The sequence below is a fragment of the Lynx rufus genome, unplaced genomic scaffold (assembly GCF_022079265.1).
Source record: "Lynx rufus isolate CCGP_SWC_20201006 ecotype Redwood Valley unplaced genomic scaffold, mLynRuf1.p SCAF_27, whole genome shotgun sequence".
Classification (NCBI taxonomy): Eukaryota; Metazoa; Chordata; class Mammalia; order Carnivora; family Felidae; genus Lynx; species Lynx rufus.
The window spans coordinates 15,649,728-15,670,945 of NW_025814842.1; the positions used below are offsets into that span (position 1 = coordinate 15,649,728).

Genomic DNA, 21,218 nt, shown 5'->3' on the forward strand with positions numbered 1-21,218 from the left:
AGATCAATGGAACAGAACAGAGAGCCCAGAAATGGACCCACAAACTTATGCCCAACTACTCTTTGACAAAGCAGGAAAGAATAACCAATAAAAAAAAGACAGTTTCCAGCTGGGAAAACTGGACAGTGACATGCAGAAGAATGAAACTAGACCACTTTCTTGCATCATACATAAAAATAAACTCACAATGGATGAAAGACCTAAACATGAGACAGGAAGCCATCAAAATCATAGAGGAGAAAGCAGGCAAAAGACTCTTTGACCTCGGCCGCAGCAAGTTCTTACTTGACATGTCTCCAGAGGCAAGGGAAACAAAAAATGAACTACTGGGACCTCATCAAGGTAAGCTTCTGCACAGTGAAGGAAACAATCAGCAAAACTAAAGGTAACTGACAGAATGGGAGAAGATACTTGCAAATCACGTATCAGATAAAGGGTTAGTATACAAAATCTATAAAGAACTTATCAAACTCGACACCCAAAAAACAAATAATCCAGTGAAGAAATGGGCAAAAGACATGAATAGACACTTTTCCAAAGAAGACATCGAGATGGCTAACAGACACATGAAAAAATGCTCCACATCACTCATCATCAGGGAAATACAAATCAAAACCATAATGAGATACCACCTTACACCTGTCAGAATAGCTAACATTAACAACTCAGGCAATGACAGATGTTGATGAGGTTGCAGAAGAAAGGGGAATCCTTTTACACTGCTGGTGGGAATGCAAACTGGTGTGGCCACTCTGGAAAACCGTGTGGAGGTTCCTCAAAAAATTAAAAATATAACTACACTATGACCCAGCAATTGCACTACTAGGTATTTATCCAAAGGATACAGGTGTGCTGTTTTGAAGGGGTACATGCACCACGATGTTTATAGCAGCACTATCAACAACAAAGTATGGAAAGAGCCCAAATAGAATAATGGACAGAGGAATGGAAAAAGAAGATGTGGTACATATATACAATGGAATATTACTTGGCAATCAAAAAGAATGAAATCTTGCCATTTGCAACAACATGGATGGAACTAGAGGGTATTATGCTAAGCAAAATTACTCAGAGAAAGACAAGTATCACATGACTTCACTCTTATGTGGAATTTAAGATACAAAACAGATAAACTTAAGAGAAGGGAAGCAAAAAATATAAAAACAGGGAGGGGGACAAAACATACCAGACTCTTAAATACAGAGAACACACTGAGGGCTGCTGGAGAGGTTGGGGGTAGGGGGACAGGCTAAATGGGCAAGGGTCATTAAGGAGGACACTCATTGGGATGAGCAATGGGTGTTCTATGTAGGGGATGAATCACTGGATTCTACTCCTGAAATTATTATTGCACTATATGCTAACTAACTTGGATATAAATTAAAGAAAAAAAAAAAACGTAGCCCTATAATTTAAATAGAAAGTAGAGCAAAAGCTGGTCTGACCATTACTCTCATATAGTCAATCACTGTGCGCGCACACACACACACACACACACACACACACACACCAGCCTTTGTCCATTACCTTAAACTCTATTTTGCTGTATTTTCAAATAAGCAGTATCAATATTTTCTCAACTAGGACATTTACAGAGCTGAGGCTGAGCTGGAAGGGAACACTAAAAAGTTTCATCTTGTTTTCATCTCCAGGGGAAAGAAAAAGCATTAAACACTGCAACAAACATATCTGAAAAATCACTATTAATAGGACTGCTCTTTCTCAGCAAGCCAAATGAAAGAATCCCAGAAATAATGGTCTAGAGAAGAAAAGAGTGTGACACTATTCTTCCCTACTCAGGTCTCTGCAAATTTTATAGAGATGTCTAATCAAAACAGTTCTCAGTCAACAGAAATAGGTATAGAGGTCGGTAATCAGGCTGCACCAAAACTCAGTGCACACACACAGGCCCAGGCACATGCACGCATTAGTACATTCATCACACCCTGCTTTAAGAATCAGGAAGGTGGCCACATACTAGGTCCAAAGAGATGATGAGCAAATGTCCAAATTAAAGTAACATTCCCTTAAAACCTTTTTTACATTGTTACTTATTAGCTCCTTTCTTCCTATGCCTATTCATGATATCAACCAATGTAGCAAATAGCAACAGCCAATTCTACTTTGCCTGCTGTCTAGAGTCCGTTCTATAGTGGGTTTCTCCATTCTCTAAGATTTTTAGCAAAAGGAAACATAATTTTATCATGTGTTCAAACTTGCCAATTAATATGTGTCCAGGGGTTAATTTGAATTACAGCTTTGCCATTCAGCAGAAACTTCTAATAAACAAACCATTGTTGTAAGACCAATTCTTATGTCAGCTCATAGCATGCCAAATGGGAACACCTTTTTCTAGCTACCCATTGGGGTCTGCCACAAGAACCACTGACAATAAGTGGCAAACGGCAAAAAAAAATACAGTACATGAAGCTGACGATCTTTTACTGGGACCCATCTTCCTAAAGAAGATGTGTATTGGAATTTTGTTTTCAATAAATCCCATAGTCAAGAAGGAAAAGAGCTGGTCAAATACTAAGAACTGGACCAAATGCCTATGACAATAGACATAAGAGCACAAGTTAAACTCACATATAACATTTTCAATGGTTCAAATTAAATAAAATGTCTAGGAATTGCTTCAAAAATATCTGAATGTAGATGTGTGAGTAGGCAGAGGAATTATATATGAAATCAGGTGGCTGTGAGTTAATAACCTGAAGCTGAGTGATGGGTACTTGAGGATTCAATATAATTTTCTACTTTTGGATATGATTGAAAATTTTCATAACAAATGGTTAAATGAAGTAAAACAAAACAGAAAGTTTAAGTTGCCAAATTCCAACTTTCTCAGATCTGCATATCAGAGGGTCATTGTAAACTAACCATTCTTCTTCCAGATTCTTCACTCATGTTTCTCATCTATTTAAACTACCCTGGAGAGGGAACACATACACAAAAAGCAAATTTGCTCAAATTACATACTCTAATTCAGTTACACAATTTTTCTACTAATCTCCTAACTTTTAGAATTAAAAAGAGAAAAGATGATAGCATTGAATTAATGTAAAAAAATTTTTTTAAGCCTAGTGTTTTAGAAGACCTGGGCTCTAGTCTGAAATCCACTTTTTTAAAAACCTATACAACTAGTTAAATCACTGAGCACCAGTTTCTTCATCCCTTAAATGGGGATGATGATAATCAAACTCTTTTCACACACAGTATAAGTTATAAAAAGAAGTAAGACTAGAGAAAAAATGCAAAAATATAGAAGAATACCTGCAAGTTGTCTTTTTTTTCACAGTGCTGCTGGAAGTGGAGTCAAGTGGATAATGTATATAACAGGGCTTTTAAAGAACAGAAGCTCGAAACAAAATGAACCCAAGGAAGCTCACACCAAGGCACATAATAATTAAAATGGCAAAAATTAAAAGAGAGAATATTAAAAGAAACAACAGAAAAGTAAACAGTTACATACAAAGGAAACCCCATAAGGCAATCAGCTGCTTTTTTAGCAGGAACTTTGCAGGCCAGAAGGGAGTGACATGATATATTCCAAATGCTGAAAGGAAAAAACCTACAACCAAGAATACTCTATCTGGCAAGGTTATAATGTAGAATTGAAAGAGAGATAACGAGAGAAAAACAAAAGTTAAAGAAGATCATCACCACTAAACCAGCCTTACAAGAAATATTAAAGGGAATGCTTTGAATGGAAAGAAAAGGCCACAATCAGAATTAAGAAAACTAAGAAAAGAAAAATTTCACAGGTAAATACAGACATAATAAGAGGAGTAGATTGATCACTTATTAAATCAGTATGGAGGCGGAACCACAAAAGTAGCAAAATCAATCATACCTACAAAAATCAGTAAAAGATGTAAAGATGTAAAATATACCATATACATGAAAAACGGAGGGAGGAGTAAGTTTAGTGCTTTCACAATGGTTATCTGAAAACTACTTTAGCTTTGAAAAGATAAAATATTAGTAAAGATGTAAATACATGCCATATACATGAAACATGGAGGAAGTAGTAAATTTAGTGTTTTCAGAATGGTCAAACTTAAGCCACAATTAATGTGATATAGATTACTATACACATAAGACGTTATATATGCACCCAATGGCAGCCACAAATCCAAAACCTATGACTGATACACACAAAAAAAGAGAAAGAAATCCAAGTATAATGCTAAAGACAGCCATCAAACTACAAGGGAAGACAGCAAGAATAGACAGGAACAGAGAAAACTACAAGATCTATCTATATGCTGCCTACAAGAGACTTACTTCAGACCTAAAGACACATACAGACTAAAAGTGAAGAGATGGAAAAAGATGTTCCATGCAAATGGAAGTGGGCAGGAAAAAAAGCTGGGATAGATATATAAGACAAATGAGACTGTAAAAGAAACACTGTAGCAAGAGACAAAGAAGGACATTGCATAATGATGAAGGGATCAATCCAACAAGAGTATATAGCAATTTTAAGTATCCATGCATCCCACACTGAAGCACCTAAATAAGAAAGCAAATATTAGGGCCCTGGGTGGCTCAGTCAATTAAGTGTCCAACTATTGGTTTCAGCTCAGGTCATCATCTCATTGTTTGTGAGTTCAAGCCCCATGTCAGGCTCTGTGCTGACAGTGTGGAACCTGCTTGGGATTCTCTCTCTCCCTCTATCTCTGCCCCCCCCCACTTCCCCCCAAAAATAAATAAACCTGAAATTTTTTTTTCAAAAAGTTATTTCTTAAAAAAAAAAAAAAAAGGAAAACAAATATTAACAGACCTAAAGGGAGACACTGAGAGTAACACAAGACTAGTAGGGGACTTTAACACTCCACTTACATCAATGGATCATACAGGCAAAAAAATCAATTAAAACAACAACAACAACAACAACAACAACAACAACAACAAAACCCAGTGGCTTTGAATGATATATTAGCCCAGATAGACTTAACAGATATATACAGGACATTCCATCCAAAGACAGCAGGACACACGCATTCTTTTCAAGTGCATATGGAACATTCTCCAGGATAGATCACATTAGGCCTCCAAACAAGTCTCAATAAATGTTAAAAAACTAAAACAAAATCAAATACTTTTCCAACCACAATGGTATGAAACTAGAAATCAATCACAGGAAAAAACTAGAAAAAATACAACCACAGGGAGGGTAAACAACATGCTACCAAATGGCCAGTAGGTCAGTGAAAAAATCAGAGGAAATAAAAATTACATGGAGATAAATAAAAATGGAAACACAATGGTTCAAAACTTTGGAACACAGCAAAAGCAGTTCTAAGAGGGAAATTTACAGCAATACAGGCCTACCTCAAGAAACAAGAAAATTCTCAAATAATCTAAACTTACACCTAAAGAATTAGGAAAAAAAGAACAAAGCCCAAAGTTAATATAAGGAATGAGATAATAAACACCAGAAACAAATGAACTCAAGACAAAAAAAAATAGAAAAGATCAATGAAACAAAAAGCTAGTTCTTTGAAAAAATAAACAAAATTGATAAACCTTTTAGCCAGACTCATCAAGTAAAAAAAGAGAAAACTCATACACATAAAATCAGAAATGAAAGAGAAGAAATAACAACAAACACCACAAAAATACAAAGGATTATAAGAAGTTACTACGAAAAACTATATGTCAACCAAACAAACAACCTAGGACAAATGGATAAATTCCTAGAAACATACAATCTTCCAAAACTGAGTGATGAAGAAGTAGAAAATTTGAACTGAATCAGTGATCAAAAACTCTCACCAAATGATGGCTTCACAGATGAAATCTACCAAATGATTAAAGAAGACTTAACACCTATTCTTCTCAAACTATTCCAAAAATAGTAGAGAAAGGAAAAGATCCCATATACATTTTATAAGGCCAGCATTACCCTGATCCAAAACCAGACAAAGACACTACGAAAAGAGAAAACTACATGCCAATATCTCTAGTGAACACAGATGTAAAGATCGTCAACAATATATTAGCAAACTGAATTCAACAACACAGTAAAAGAATCGTTTATCACAATCAAGTGGGATGTAAAACGGTTCAATATTCACAAAATTTTCAATGTGATACATTACATTAACAAGAGGAAGGATAAAAACCGCATGAGCATCTCAACAGATTCAGAAAAAGCATTTGAAAAAATACAACATCCATTAATAATGAAAACTCCCGACAAAGTGGATCTAGAGGAACATACCACAACATAATAAAAGCCAAATGTGAAAAACCCAAAGCTAACATCATACTCAATGGTGAAAAACTGAGCGTTTTCCCCTAAGATCAGGAATAAGTCAAAGATTTCTACTCTCATCATGTTTATTCAACATAGTACTGGAAGTCTTAGCCACAGCCATCAGACAAATAAAAGAAATAAAAGGCATTAAAATTCGTGAAAAAGAAGTAAAACTGTCACCATTTGCAGATGACGTTACTATATATAGAAAACCCCAACAACTCCCTCAAAAAACTATTAGAATAAATGAATTCAGTAAAGTTGTAGAATACAAAATACACAGAAACTGTAGCATTTCTCCACACTAACAACAATTAGTAGGAAGAGAAAATAATCACATTTATAATTACATCAAAAAGAATAAATTTAACCAAGGAAGTGAAAGACCTATACTCTAAAAACTATAAGACAATGGGGCGCCTGGGTGGCTCAGTCAGTTGAGCAGTCGACTTCAGCTCAGGTCATGATCTCGCGGTCCGTGGGTTCGAGCCCCACGTCGGGCTCTGTGCTGACAGCTCAGAGCCTGGAGCCTGTTTTGGATTCTGTGTCTCCCTCTCTCTGACCCTCCCCCATTCATGCTCTGTCTCTCTCTGTCTCAAAAATAAATAAACGTTAAAAAAATTTAAAAAAAAAACTATAAGACATTGATGAAAGAAACTGAAGACAACACAGATGTAAAGATACAGCCATGCTCATGGACTGGAAGAACTAATGCTGTTCAAATGTCCATTCTACCTAAAGCAACCTACAGATTTAATGCAATCCTTATCAAAATACTAATAGTATTTTTCATAAAACTAGAACAATCTTAAAATTTGTATGGAACCACAAAAGACCCCAAAGAGCTAAAGCAGCCTTGAAGGAGAGGAACAAAGCTGGAGGTATCACAAATCTCAGATTTCAAGATATACTATAAAGCTATGCTAATAAGAACAGTATGGTACAGGCACAAAAACAGACACACAGATCAATGGAACAGGATAGAGAGCCCAGAAGTAAAACCATGCTTACATGGTCAATTAAACTATGACAAAGGAGGCAAGAATACAGTAGGGGGAAAAGACAGTGCCTTCAATAAATGGTGATGGGAAAACTGGACAGCTACCTGCAAAAGAATGAAACTGAATCACTTTCTTACACCATACACAAAAATAAACTCAAAATAGATTAAAGACCTAAATGTGAGACCTGAAACCATAAAACTTCTAAAAGAAAAACAGGCATTTATCCTATGGACATCAGCCTTAGCAACAACATATTCATGGATATGTTTCTGTAGGTAAGAGAAACAAAAGCAAAAATAAACTATTGGAATTACACCAAAATAAAAAGCTTTTACACAGCAAAGGAAACCATCAAGAAAACAAAAAGGTAACGCACTGAATGGAAGAAGATATTTTCAAATGATATATCTAATAAGGGATTAATACCCAAAATATAAAAGGAACATATACAATGCAACACCAAAAAGAACAAACTATCACAAAATGGGCAGGGGACCTGAGTAGACATTTTTCCAAAGAAGATATACAGATGGCCACCAAACACATAAAAGATGCTCAACATCACTAATCATCAGAGAAATGCAAATTAAAACCACAATGGGATATTACCTCACATCAATAAGAATGGCTATTCCAAAAAGACAAGAAACAAGTGTTAGTGAGGATGTGGAGAAAAGGGAACCTTCATGCCCTATTACTGGGAATGTAAATAGGTGTAACCACTGTGGAAAACAGAATGGAGGTTCCTCAAAAAAATTAAAAGTAGAATACCATATAAATCCAGTAATTCCACTACTGGGCATTTATCCAAAGAAAAGGAAAACATTAATTCAAAAAGATATATGCACCCCTATGTTTATTGTAGCATTATTTATAAGAGACAAAATATGAAAGCCACCTAAGAGTCCATCAACAGATGAATGGAAAAGATATATATACCACGTGTGTGCATATATATGTGTGTATGTATATATATATATATATATGTGTGTGCACATACATGTTTGAATATATTTTTTAACTTTAAAAAAGTTTATGCATTTTTTAAATTTTTTTTAACTTTTTGTTCAGTTTTTGAGAGAAAGAGACAGAGTATGAATGGGGGAGGGGCAGAGAGAAAGGGAGACACAGAATCCGAAGCAGGCTCCAGGCCCCAAGCTGTCAGCTCAGAACCCGACGCGGGGCTCGAACTCATGAACGGTGAGATCATGACCTGAGCTGAAGTCAGACACTTAACCGACTGAGCCACCCAGGCGCCCCAAAATGTTTATGCATTTTAAGAAATAAAGAGAGAGAAAGAGAAAGAGAGAGAGACAGTCTGTGTGTGTGTGAGCAGGGAAGGGACAGAGAGAGAAGGGGAGACAGAATCCTAAGCAGGCTTCATACTGTCAGCGCAGAGCCTGATGCAGAGCTCAAACTCACAAACAGTAAGATCATGACCTGAGCCAAAATCAAGAGTCTGACACTTAAACCGACTGAGCCACCCCTGTATGTATGTGTGTGTGTGTACGTATGTATGTATGTATGTATGTGTTAGGGGTGTGCGTGTGTGTGTGTGTGTGTGTGTGTGTGTGATGGAATAGTCCTAAAATAGAATGAGATCTTGCCATCTACAACAATGTGGATGGACCTAAAGGGTATTATGCTAAGTGAAATAAGTCAGAAGATAAATACCATAAAATTTCACTTATACATGGAATGTAAAAAAATAATTGAACAAAAAAACAAAAACAGGATCATAAATACAGAGAACAAACTGATGGTTGCCAGAGAGGAGGGGGTTGGGAGATAGGCAAAATAGGTGAAAGAAATTAAGAGGCAGAAACTTCCAGTTATAAAATAAATAAGTCACAGAGATAAAAAGTACAGCATACAGAATACAGTCAATAATATTGTAATAACATTGTATGGGAATGGATGGTGATTGTAAGCATTATCATTGTAAATATTGAGTAATTCATAGAACTGTCAAATCACTATGTTGTGATAAAAACAGAGACAGAAAGAAACAAATCAAGAAACAGACTTTTTTTTTTAATTTTTTTTTTCAGCGTTTATTTATTTTTGGGACAGAGAGAGACAGAGCATGAACGGGGGAGGGGCAGAGAGAGAGGGAGACACAGAATCGGAAACAGGCTCCAGGCTCTGAGCCATCAGCCCAGAGCCCGACGCGGGGCTCGAACTCACGGACCGCGAGATCGTGACCTGGCTGAAGTCGGACGCTTAACCGACTGCGCCACCCAGGCGCCCCAAGAAACAGACTCTTAATTATAGAGAACAAACTGATGGTTAGCAAGGAGGACATGGCTGGGGGATGGGTTAAATGGGTGATGGGGAGTAAGGAATTCATTTGTCCTGATGAGGACCGGGTGATATATAGATTGTTCAATCATTACACTGTACACCTGAAACTAATATAACACTGTGTGTTAACTAACTGGAATAAAAACTTTAAAAAAAATTACTATGTTGTACATCTGAAACTCATATAACATCGTATGTCAACTATACTTCAATAATTAAAAAGGGGGGGGCACCAGGGTGGTTCAGTACGTTATGCAATTGACTCTTGATTTTGGCTCAGGTAATGATCTCATGGTTCATGAGATCGAGCCCCGTGTGAGGTTCCACGGTCACAGTGAAGAGCGTGCTTGGGATTCTCTCTCTCCCTCTTTCTACCCCTCCCCCACTTGATTCATCTCTCTCTCTCTCTCTCTCTCTCTCTCAAAATAAATAAAAATAAAACATTTAAAAAAACAAAAGCAAAAAAAGACCACAGGCCTGTGGCACCCTTCATACACTGGCTCCTCCTCATCTTCCAACTTCACTTCCCAGCTCTCCTCCCATGCAGCCTGCCCCATTCAGGACCACTCTCACTCCACACAAAACACCTCCATACCTGCCCTCTACTCATCCTGCTGCCTCCTAGGTTATGCCCTATTCTCCCTTTTATACACACCTCCTCAGTGTTCTTTTCCTATCTCCCTCGCCCCCAAAATAGATTGTTCCAACTTCTGTAACCTCAGGCACTTGGGAACAACATGCTGGTTTGCACACTCATGCACTGTATTGTGGTTAGTTTACCCTCAGTAGATTACAAGCTCCTTTAAAGTACAAATTAAAATACATCATCATGCAGCGAGTGCATAAATATCAGATAAAATATAAAGCAAAGAAAATACAGATGAATAATAAACACCTAGTGAAATCTTCTCAAATCTCCATAACATACCTTTAGAGTCATCTGAAACAAAGCAAATGTTCAACAAATGTCAAAAATGAAGCAAGGAGATACAAATAAACACAAACAAAGTAATCTGGAAGTCATAAAAAATTTTGCAATTTCAATCATTATCCCAACAGGACTTTTTAAACTGAATCTACAGAATTTATAGCACGTAGAAAAAATAGTTTTTCCAAGAGTTTGGGAAAGAACACACACAAATATTAAAGTATTAACAAAACTATTATAACTGTTACGGTATTAAGATTCATTGGTGGAACAAAATTGAAAGCCCAGGGAAAAATAGCCTCAACTATGTACACAAATTTGATATGTTTCAAAAGCAAACATCACAGAACACTGACAATTGTTTAATTTATGTGCTGGGTTCCCTCATCCACATTCCCACACTCACCCTCCTTCATCTACAGCTATCCTCTACTTACATTCTGATGCCTCTCAACTCTATTTTCAACCAAGGCCTGCATCCCAAATCTCAACCTGATCATTCAAAGGCCAAGGCACAACTCAACTCTATCTAGATGTTCCATTGGCAGTCAAATTTAAGAAGACCAAATGGAACACATCTTCTCTAGTAAATTTCTCCCCCTCTTCTATTTCTTCTCCTGGTAAATGAGCCGCTTCCTCCTAGATGCCCAAGATAAGTATCTGGGAGCCTTTACGTAGTTTCTCCCTTAACTTCTCCATGGTAACTTGGGAAGTCCTGTCAATTTTTCTCGCTTCGTGTCTCTTGAATCTATTCTCCCTCTCTCTTCTTCCCCTCCTGACATGGCTTTAATCCTTGCCCTCATATTTTCTCACTTGCGTAACTCCATGGCCTAATAACTGATACTCTCTGACCTTCAGTCAGTTCATTCAATATCCTGTTTCAGAAGTAATCTAAGATGCAAATATACTTATGACACTCCCCTGCTTAAAACCTTTCAAGCCCTTTACTTCTCTCAAAACAAAATCCTCGCCATAACATATAAAATCCTTCCAGATCCAGTGCTTACCTGCCCCTAGCCTCTTCTTTCATCACTCCCCGGCTCCAACACCCCCCCTCACACACACACTCACCCAGTTCTGCTTGCATCTCTTAACTAGGCTTATCAAAAAGAAAAGAGAATGAACCCAAATAAATAAAACCACAGTAAGGAAGGAGAAATAACAACCAACATCACATAAATACAAGCAATTATAAGAGAATATTATGAAAAACTATATGCCAATAAATTGGACAAACTGGAAGAAATGGGTAAATTCCTAGAAATATATAAACTACCAAAACTACCACAGGAAGAAATATAAAAGTTGAGCAGACTGATAACCTGCAAAGAAATTGAATCAGTAATCAAAAAAATGCCCAAGAAACAGAAGTCCAGGGCAGCTTCACAGTGGAATTATACCAAACATTTAAAGAAAAATTCATACCTATTCTTCTCAAACTATTAAAAAAAATAAAAAGAAAGAAAGGAAAACTTCCAAACTCATTCTATGAGGGCAGCATTGCCCTGATACCAAAACCAGAGAAAGACTCCACTAAAGAGAACTACAATCCAATATCCCTGATAAACACGGATGCAAAATTTTTAATAAAATACTAGCAAACTGGGGTGCCTGGGTGGCTCAGTTGGTTGAGCGTCAGACTTCGGCTCAGGTCATGATCTCACAGCTCGTGAGTTCGAGCCCCATGTCAGGCTCTGTGCTGACAGCTTGGAGCCTGCAGCCTGCTTCAGATTCTGTGCCTCCTCTCTCTCTGCCCCAACCCACTCGCATTCTGTCTCTGTCTCTCTCAAAAATAAATAAACATAAAAATAATTTTTTAATTAAAAATAAATAAATAAAATACTAGCAAACCAAATCCAGTAATACATTTCAAAATAATTCACCACAATCAAGTAGGATTTACTCCTGGGTTGCAACACCAGTTCAATACTCACAAATTGATCAACGTGACACATCGCATTAATAAAAAAAAGGATAAGAACCATATGATCATTTCAATAGATGCAGAAAAAAACATCTGACAAAGTACAATATCCATTCATGATAAAAACCCTCAACAAAGTAGGTTTAGAAGGAACATCCCTCAACATAACAAAGGGCATATATATAAAAACCACTGATAATATCACCCTCAATGGAGACCATAGAGCTTTTTATTTTTGTTGTACTGGCACATAAATAGACACATAGATCATTGGAACAGAATTGAAAACCCAAAAATGAACGCACAGCTATATGGTCAATTAATCTTCAACAAAGCAGGAAAGAATATCCAATAGGGAAAAAGACAGTTTCTTCAACAAACGGAGTTAGGAAAACTGGACAGCAACACGCAAAAGATTGAAACTGGACCACTTTCTTATACCAAACACAAAAACAAAATCAAAATAGATGAAAGACCTAAATGTAAGACTTGAAACCATAAAATCCTAGAGGAGAACATAGGCAGGAATCTCTTGGACATCAGCTGTAGCAACTTGTTTCTAGAGAGATCTGCTGAGGCAAGGGAAACAAAAGCAAAAATAAACTATTGGGACTTCATCAAAATAAAAAGCTTCTGCAAAGTGAAGAAAATAGTCAACAAAACTAAAAGGTAACCTAAGGAACCAGAGAATATATCTGCAAATGATATATCCAATAATGGGTTAGTATCCAAAGTATATAAAAAATTTATAAAGCTCAACACCCAAAAAATGAATAATTCAATTCAAAAATCAGGAGACATGAATAGTCATTTTTACAAAGAAGACATACAGATGGCCAGCAGACACATGAAAAGATGCTCAACATCACTCATCATCTGGGAAAATCAAATCAAAACTATACCTGGGCGCCTGGGTGGCTCAGTCAGTTAAGCATCTGACTTCGGCTCAGGTCATGATCTCACGGTTCATGAGTTCAAGTACTGCATCGGGTGAGCTCCTCCCCACCTTCAGGAACTCTCTCAAATGAAACAACACAAAACAAAAAAACTACACTTCACACCTTTCAGCTAAAATCAATAACACAAGAAACAACAGGTGTTTGTGACAATGTGGAGAAAGGGGAACCCTCTTGTACTATTGGTGGAAATGCAAACTTGCGTAGCCACTCTGGAAAACAGTATGGAGGTTCCTCAAAAAGATGAAAAACAAAACAAAAACAGAGCTACCCTACAATCCAGTAATCACAATACAAGGCAGTTATCCAAACAATACAAAAATACTAATTCAAAGGAATACACGCACCCTGATGTTTATAGGCAGCATTATCTACAATAACCAAATTATGGAAACAGTTCAAGTGACCATCGATTGATGAATGGATAAAGATGTGGTATATCTATACAATGGAGTATTACTCAGCCATAAAAAAGAATGAAATCTTGCCATTTGCAATGACATGGATGGACCTAGACAGTATTATGCTAAGTGAAGTAAGTTAGTCAGAGAAAGCGAGAACCATATGATTTCACTCCTGTGTGGAATTTAAGAAACAAAACAAACAAGCAAAGGAAAAAAGAGAGAGAGAGAGGCAGACAAACCAAGAGACTCTTAACTATAGAGAGCAAACTGATGGTTACCAAAGGGGAAGTGGATGGGGGAATGGGTTAAGTAAGTGATGGGGAGGGGCACCTGGGTGGCTCAGTTGGTTGAGCATCTGACCTTGGCTCAGGCATGATCTCACGGTTTGTGAGTTCAAGCCCCACATCGTGCTCACTGCTGTCAATGCAGAGCCTGCTTCAGATCCTCTGTCCCCCTCTCTCTCTGTCCTGCCCCCACTCATGCTTTCTCCCAAAAAATAAAAATAAATAGGTGACGGGAATTACAGGGTGCACTTGTGATGAGCAATGGGCGTTGTATGGAAGTGGTGAGTCACTATATCATACACCTGAAACGAACATTACGTTGTATGTTAACTAACTGGAATTTGAATAAAAACTTTTTAAAAAAATCATTCAAACATATGTTTCCTAAAAGATATACTTTAGTTTCAATAACCAAATGGGCTGAAAGCAAAAGGAGGGAAAAGATATACCATGCACCATAACCAAAAGTCTCTGGAGTAGCTAAACTAACATCACATGTGATGCACTTTAAGATAAAATTTGTTACTAGCAACAACAGGCACTTTATAAGACCTGATATCCATAAAGAAGTTACAATTATAAATACATATACACCTAAAAATAGAATTTCCAAACACAAGAAGCAAAAATTGACAACACTGAAGGGAGAAACAGACAATTCAACAATAATATTTGGAGAATTCATTACACTATTTTTGATAATGGATAAAACAATCAGACAAAAGATCAAGTAAAGAGATTTGCCAAGTAGACTCAGCAAACACCTACAAGACTGCAGGCTGCAACAGTAAGCAACAATGCATACATAAATACATATGTATGTATGTATTTACACACACACACATATCATTTTCATGTGCACGTTCTCTAGGATAGACCATGAAACAAATCATAAAAATCATACAAAGGATAAAAATCATACAAAGTATATTCTCCAACCACAATAGATTTAGAAAATACCATGAAAAAATATTTGAGAAATTTACAAATATGTGAAAATTAGACAACACTCTCCTAAATAACCAATGAGCCAAAGAAGAAATACCAAAGTAAGTTAGGAAATACTGAGATAAAAAACACAAAACTTATGGGATGTAGCAAAAGCACCAAGAGCTATGTGATAAGCAAAATTATAGCTGTAAATACCTATATTAAAAATAAATCTCAAATCAATATGTTGCACACCCTAAACTTACACAATATGTCAATTATATGTAAATTAAAAAAATAAAATCTTAAAAGTTTAAAACTTTAAAAGTTAAAAGGATCTCAAATCAACAACCTGTTAACCTTAAGAAACCAGAAAATGAAGAGTAACTTAAATCCAAAGCCAGTAGACAGAAGGAATTAATTAGTCTACAGTGAAACAAATACAACAGAGAACAAAGAATAAAGAAAATCAACAGAATAAAAAGTTGGTTCTTTGAAAAGATCAACAGAATTAATCATTTAGTTAGATTTAGCAAGAACAAAAAAGAAGACTCAAATTACTAAAATCAGTAATTACTACCAACCTTACATAAATAAAAAATATTCTAAAGAATTATACAGAATACTATAAACAATTGTAATCTAACAAATTAGGTAACTACATGAAGTAGACAAATTCCTTGAAGACACAAAGTACTAAAATCAATTCACAAAGAAATTCTCTGAATCAAGCTGTAACAAGTAAAAAGATTTGAATTAGTCGGGGCGCCTGGGTGGCGCAGTCGGTTAAGCGTCCGACTTCAGCCAGGTCACGATCTCGCGGTCCGTGAGTTCGAGCCCCGCGTCAGGCTCTGGGCTGATGGCTCAGAGCCTGGAGCCTGCTTCCGATTCTGTGTCTCCCTCTCTCTCTGCCCCTCCCCCATTCATGCTGTGTCTCTCTCTGTCCCCAAAATAAATAAACATTAAAAAAAAAAAAAAAAGATTTGAATTAGTAATCAAAGCTTTCCACAAAGAAAAGTCTAAGATCAAATGACTTCACTAGTGGATACTACCAAACCTTAAGAATGAACACCAATCCTTAAAACTCTTCCAAAATATAGAAGAAATGCAAACACTTCCCAATTTATTCTATGAGGCCAGTTTTCCTTGATTCCAAAACTAAAGACACTACAAGAAAACTACAAAGATATATTTATCTATATACATGCAAAAACTGAGCCAAATGCCAACAAACCAAATCCAGAAACATATATAAAGGATCACAAACCATGACCAAAGGTGGATTGTCCCAGTCATGTAAGATTGTTTCAACATATGAAAATCAAGTAATGTCATACACCATATTAATAAAATAAATGACAAAAACCACACAATCATCTCAATAGGCACTGAAAAAGCACTTGACAAAATCCAACACTCTTTCATGCTAAACACAAGGAATAAGTCAGAAATAGAAGAGAACATCATCAACATGAAAAAGGACATCTAAGAACCCACAGCTAACTTCACACTTCATGATTACCCCCTAAGATCAGCAACAAGACTGGATGTCTGTTGTACAGCAGGTTCTAGCCAAGGCGATTAGGCAAGAAAAATAAATTTAAAAGAATCCAGATTAGAAGGAAGAAGACTATCTCTCATCAGAGATGACATATCATGTATATATAAAATCCTAATAACTCATTTGGGGTGCCTTGGGTGACTCAGTTGGTTAAGTGTCCAACTCTTGATTTCAGCTCAGATCATGATCTTGTGCTTTGTGGGTTCAAGCCCTACATCGGGCTCTTTGCTGGCAGCATGGAGCCTGCTTGGGATTCTGTCTCCCTCTCTTTCTGCCCCTCCCCCCTCATGTATGCACATGCTCGCTCTCTCTCTCTCTCTTTTTCTCTCTCCCTCATAAATATTTTTTTTAAAAATCCTAATAACTCTTTAAAAAAACTATCAGAACTGTTAAATGAGTTCAGGATGGTCGCAAGATACAGGACTAATGTACAGAACTCAACTGTATTTCTTTGGGCAGGGGAGGGGCAGAGAGAGAGAGAGAGAGAGAGAGAGAGAGAGAGAGAGAGAGAGAGAATCTTAAGCAGGCTTCACATCCAGCGCGGAGCCCATGACCCTGAGATCATGACCTGAGCCAAAATTAAGAGTCAGATGGTCAACTGACTCAACCACTCAGGCACCTCTCAACTGTATTTCTATGTGTTAACAATAACAATACAAAAATGGAATTAAGAAAACAATTCCATTTGCAATAGCATCAGAAGAATAAAATATTAAGTAACAAATTTTACCAAAAAATGCAAGACTTGAACATGGAAAACTAGAAGAGATTATATATGTTATTGAAAGGAATTTAAGATCTAAATAAATGAAAACACATTTCATGTTCTTGGACTGGAAGGCTAATACTGTTAAGATAGCAATATTCCTCAAATTGATCTACAGGTTCCATGCAATCCCTACCAAATTCCAACTGGGTAAGAGTGCCAAGACAATTAAAAGTGGGAAAGAATAGGTTTTTTTCAACACATGGTACTGAGATAACTGAATATCTATAAGCAAAAAGATAAAGTTAGACCCGTATCTCACACCATATACAAAATTCACAAAAATAGAACAAACACCTAAATGTAAGAGCTAAAACTATAACACTCTTGGAAGAAAACATAAGATTAAATTTTCATGACCTTGAATCAGGCAATGGTTTCTTAAATATGAAACCTAAAGGGTGTGCCTGGGTGGCTCAGTAGGTGGAGCATGCAACTCTTGATCTTGGGGTCATAAGGCCCACATTGGGCATGGAGCCTAACAACAAAACAAAACAAAACAAAACCCACAAGCAACAAAAAGAAAAATGATAAACTGAACTTCATCAAAATTAAACACCTTTGTGCTTCGAAGGGTACCATCAAGAAAGTTAAATGACACCCAAAGAATGGGATATTTGTATTTGCAAATCATATAACTGGTAAGTATCTAGAATTATAAAGAAATCCCACAACAATAAAAAGACTACTTAATTTTAAAATAGGCAAAGGAATAGAGATTTCTCTAAATATATACAAATAGCCAGAAAGCACATGAAAAGATGCTCATCATCATTACCCATCACGGAAATGCAACTGGAGCCCCAAAGTATTACTTCACCCATTAGGATGGCTATAATCAAAGAGTCAGGAAACAAGTGTTAAGGAGGACTTTGAGAAATTGGAACATTCATACATTGCTGGCAGAAATATGAAATGGGGCAGCCACTTTGGAAAACAGTCTGGCAATTGCTCAAAATGTTACACTTAGAGTTCTAGAGTTACAATACGACCCAGCAATTCATGTCCACGCAAAAACTTGTACAAAAATATTCATAGCAGCATTACTGATAAGAGCCAAAAGTGGAAACAATCTAAACACCTATTAACTGATTAATGAATAAAAAATGGTATGTCCATAAAATGGAATATTATTCAGCAATAAAAAGAAACAAAATACCGGTACATTCTACAACATGGAAGAACACTGTAAACCTTAAGCTAAGTGAACCAGTAACAAAAGAGTACATATTATATTTTTACATTTACATGAAATGTCTAGGCAAATCTACAGAGCCAGAAAATAGATCAGTAGTTTCTTAGAGACGGAGGGAATAATAAATGGGACAGTAGGGGGTGACAAGTAAGGAGTGCACAGTTTCTCTGTGGGGTAATGAAAATGTTCTAAAATTGATTGTAGTAATGAATGCACAACTCTGTAAATATACTAAAAAATCTTATAACTTAAATGGGCAAACGTATGGTATGTGATTTATAACTCAAGTTGTTACCAAAAAAAAGTAGGCTAAGACCTACACACTAAACCTCTTAGGGTGACTGCTTACTAAAACAGAAAATTTTAATAGGATCCAGAGTCTCCAACAAAACATCAAAAATGTCTAGGATACAAGAAAAAGTCAATCATCATACCACGAACCAGGAAAACACAGCTTGAATAAATAAAAGACAATTAACAAACACTAATACCACACATGAATCAGATGTTAGAATTACCTGACAAGGATCTTAATTTTTTTTAACTTTTTTTTAAGTTTATTTATTTTGAGAGAGAGAGAAAAAGAAAGCAAGAGCACAAGTGGGGGAGGGCCAGAGAGAAAAATCCCAAGCAGGCTCTGTTCTGTCAACACAGAGCCTGACTCAGGGCTCCAACTCATGATGTGAGATCTTGACCTAAGCCAGAATGAAGAGTCAGAGGCTTAACTGACTGAGCCACCCAGGCGCCCCACCTGACAAGAATTTTAAAGCAGCCATCATGTTTTAATGAGCATTGAGCTATACAACTGAAACAAACAACAAAATAAGAAATCTTAGCAAAAAAATAGAAGATACAGAAAAGAACCAAATGGAAATTACAGAACTGAAAAATAACATAACCAACACAAAAAGTCACTAGATGGGCTCAATCGCAGAATGAATACAACAGAGGCAAAAATGAGTCAAGCTGAAACTGGAAGTAGCACAATAAAAGTGAAAAGATCTAAACAATAGAGAAAAAAATAATGCCTCCTGCACTGTAGGACAATCACAAAAGTTCTAAGATTTGTATTCTCACAAAGAAAGAAAGGAGAAAGAGAACAGTGCTAATAAATTATTCTAAAAATGGCTGAAACACCCAAAATTTGGCAAAACTCATTAACTTAACAGTTCAAAAACCTAAAAGAACTGCAAATAGGATAAACTCAAACAAATTCATGCCAAGATATATCATATTTACACTTATGAAAACTAAAGACAAAGAAAAAAACCTTTAAAGCAACCAGGGAGAAAGGATACGTCACCTGTAGGGAAACACGAATTCCAATGATAGAGGGTTTCTCATCTGAAATCATGGACGTGTCAAGGAAGTGGCACAATATTTTCAAGTGCTAAAAGTAAAGAACTGTCCATCACAAATTCTACAAACAGAAATAGCAAGAAAATCTTAAGAAAACTAAAGAACAAAAGAAGACAACTCTATTATTTAAATCTTAATTCTAACTTATTACAAAGTATACAAGTACCATTATATGAGCAATTACAAGTTTTTCTTATAATAGTAATTAAATATTTGGGAATTACCGATTTCCCCCTCACCATCACCAATGCCAATGAGATTCATATATGTAGATGGCTTCCCTATTTCCTTACTTCTCTTAAAAAGAAATAGTTCTGCCACTGTTCAAGATCTTTTATCAATTTAACAGTTCTGTTCTACTTGAAAAATCCAAAGCTTATGAGCCTAAAATCAGAGCTATTTGTTTAAAAAAGATGGAAGATACATTATGTCTCAACCATCCATAAAGTCTATTTTAAATAGTATCTCCTAAAGAGGAAGTCCTGAATGAACCTCTATAATCATGTAACAGCTTAACCATCTTAAAAGCCAAATCCTAAGAGCAAATAATATTTATCTTAATCCACTCTAATTTATAAAGAGTGTGTGTGTGTGGTTTTTTTTAAACAAGAATGACTATGCAAGTATGACTAGTGACCTGTTAAGCAGCCAAGAAAGAAACAGATGGTCATCTTGCAAAACTGTAAATTCAAGATCTGTTTCACATTATTTACCAACTGATTCACTGAACTAATTTTTGTCAAGTTTTTAAAATATACTAAGTACTGTACAAGGCAGTGACAAAAAAATAAATAAGGTACTACCATACTGTGATATAAGAATCACATAACAGAATATATATTAGGTTTCATCCCTGGCTCCCGGCACAGAGCTCCTAAAACCTTTGGAATTTCTTGATGGGGTTGGAGGAGCATCTTTTGTTATTCATCATAAGCCCCTTTCAACCATATCTTGGGGGATGGGGGCTGGTTGCCAGAACCAACCCCTGACCTCAGAATGGGGGAAAGGGGCTGCAGATAGAGTTTATCCCCATCGACCAATGATTATGCCTACATAATGAAGCCTCCATAAACTCTAACTGAAGGGATTCAGAGACCTTCTGGATTGGTGAACACATGGATGTGCCCGGATGGTGCCCCCAGAGAAGGCATGGAAGTTCATGGAGGTCCCATACCCCTTCCCACAAGAGATGCCTTAGGTATCTCTTCCATTTGCTGTTCCTGAGTTACATACTGTCTAATGAGCAGGTAATGGTTAAGTAAAGAGCTTCCCAGAGTTCTGTGAGCCATTATAGCAAATAACTGACCTGGGTTGTGGGAAGCCCCAGTTTACAGC

The 21,218-nt window shown here is 36.5% G+C and overlaps 1 protein-coding gene across 2 annotated transcripts in view; it reads right to left on the reverse strand.

Annotated features, from left to right (window-relative positions):
• The window catches only part of TPST1 (tyrosylprotein sulfotransferase 1), a 172,561-nt gene that overhangs the window by 147,633 nt on the left and 3,710 nt on the right, over positions 1-21,218 (reverse strand). Inside the window, exon 1 of one of the 2 annotated variants that reach the window (XM_047089447.1) lies at positions 19,828-19,897. The exons of the other annotated variant lie outside the window; for it this stretch is intronic. The gene's annotated coding sequence lies outside the window, so the exon portion shown is untranslated. Of the gene's footprint in view, positions 1-19,827; positions 19,898-21,218 lie in introns of those variants that run through there. 2 annotated transcript variants of the gene reach the window in all.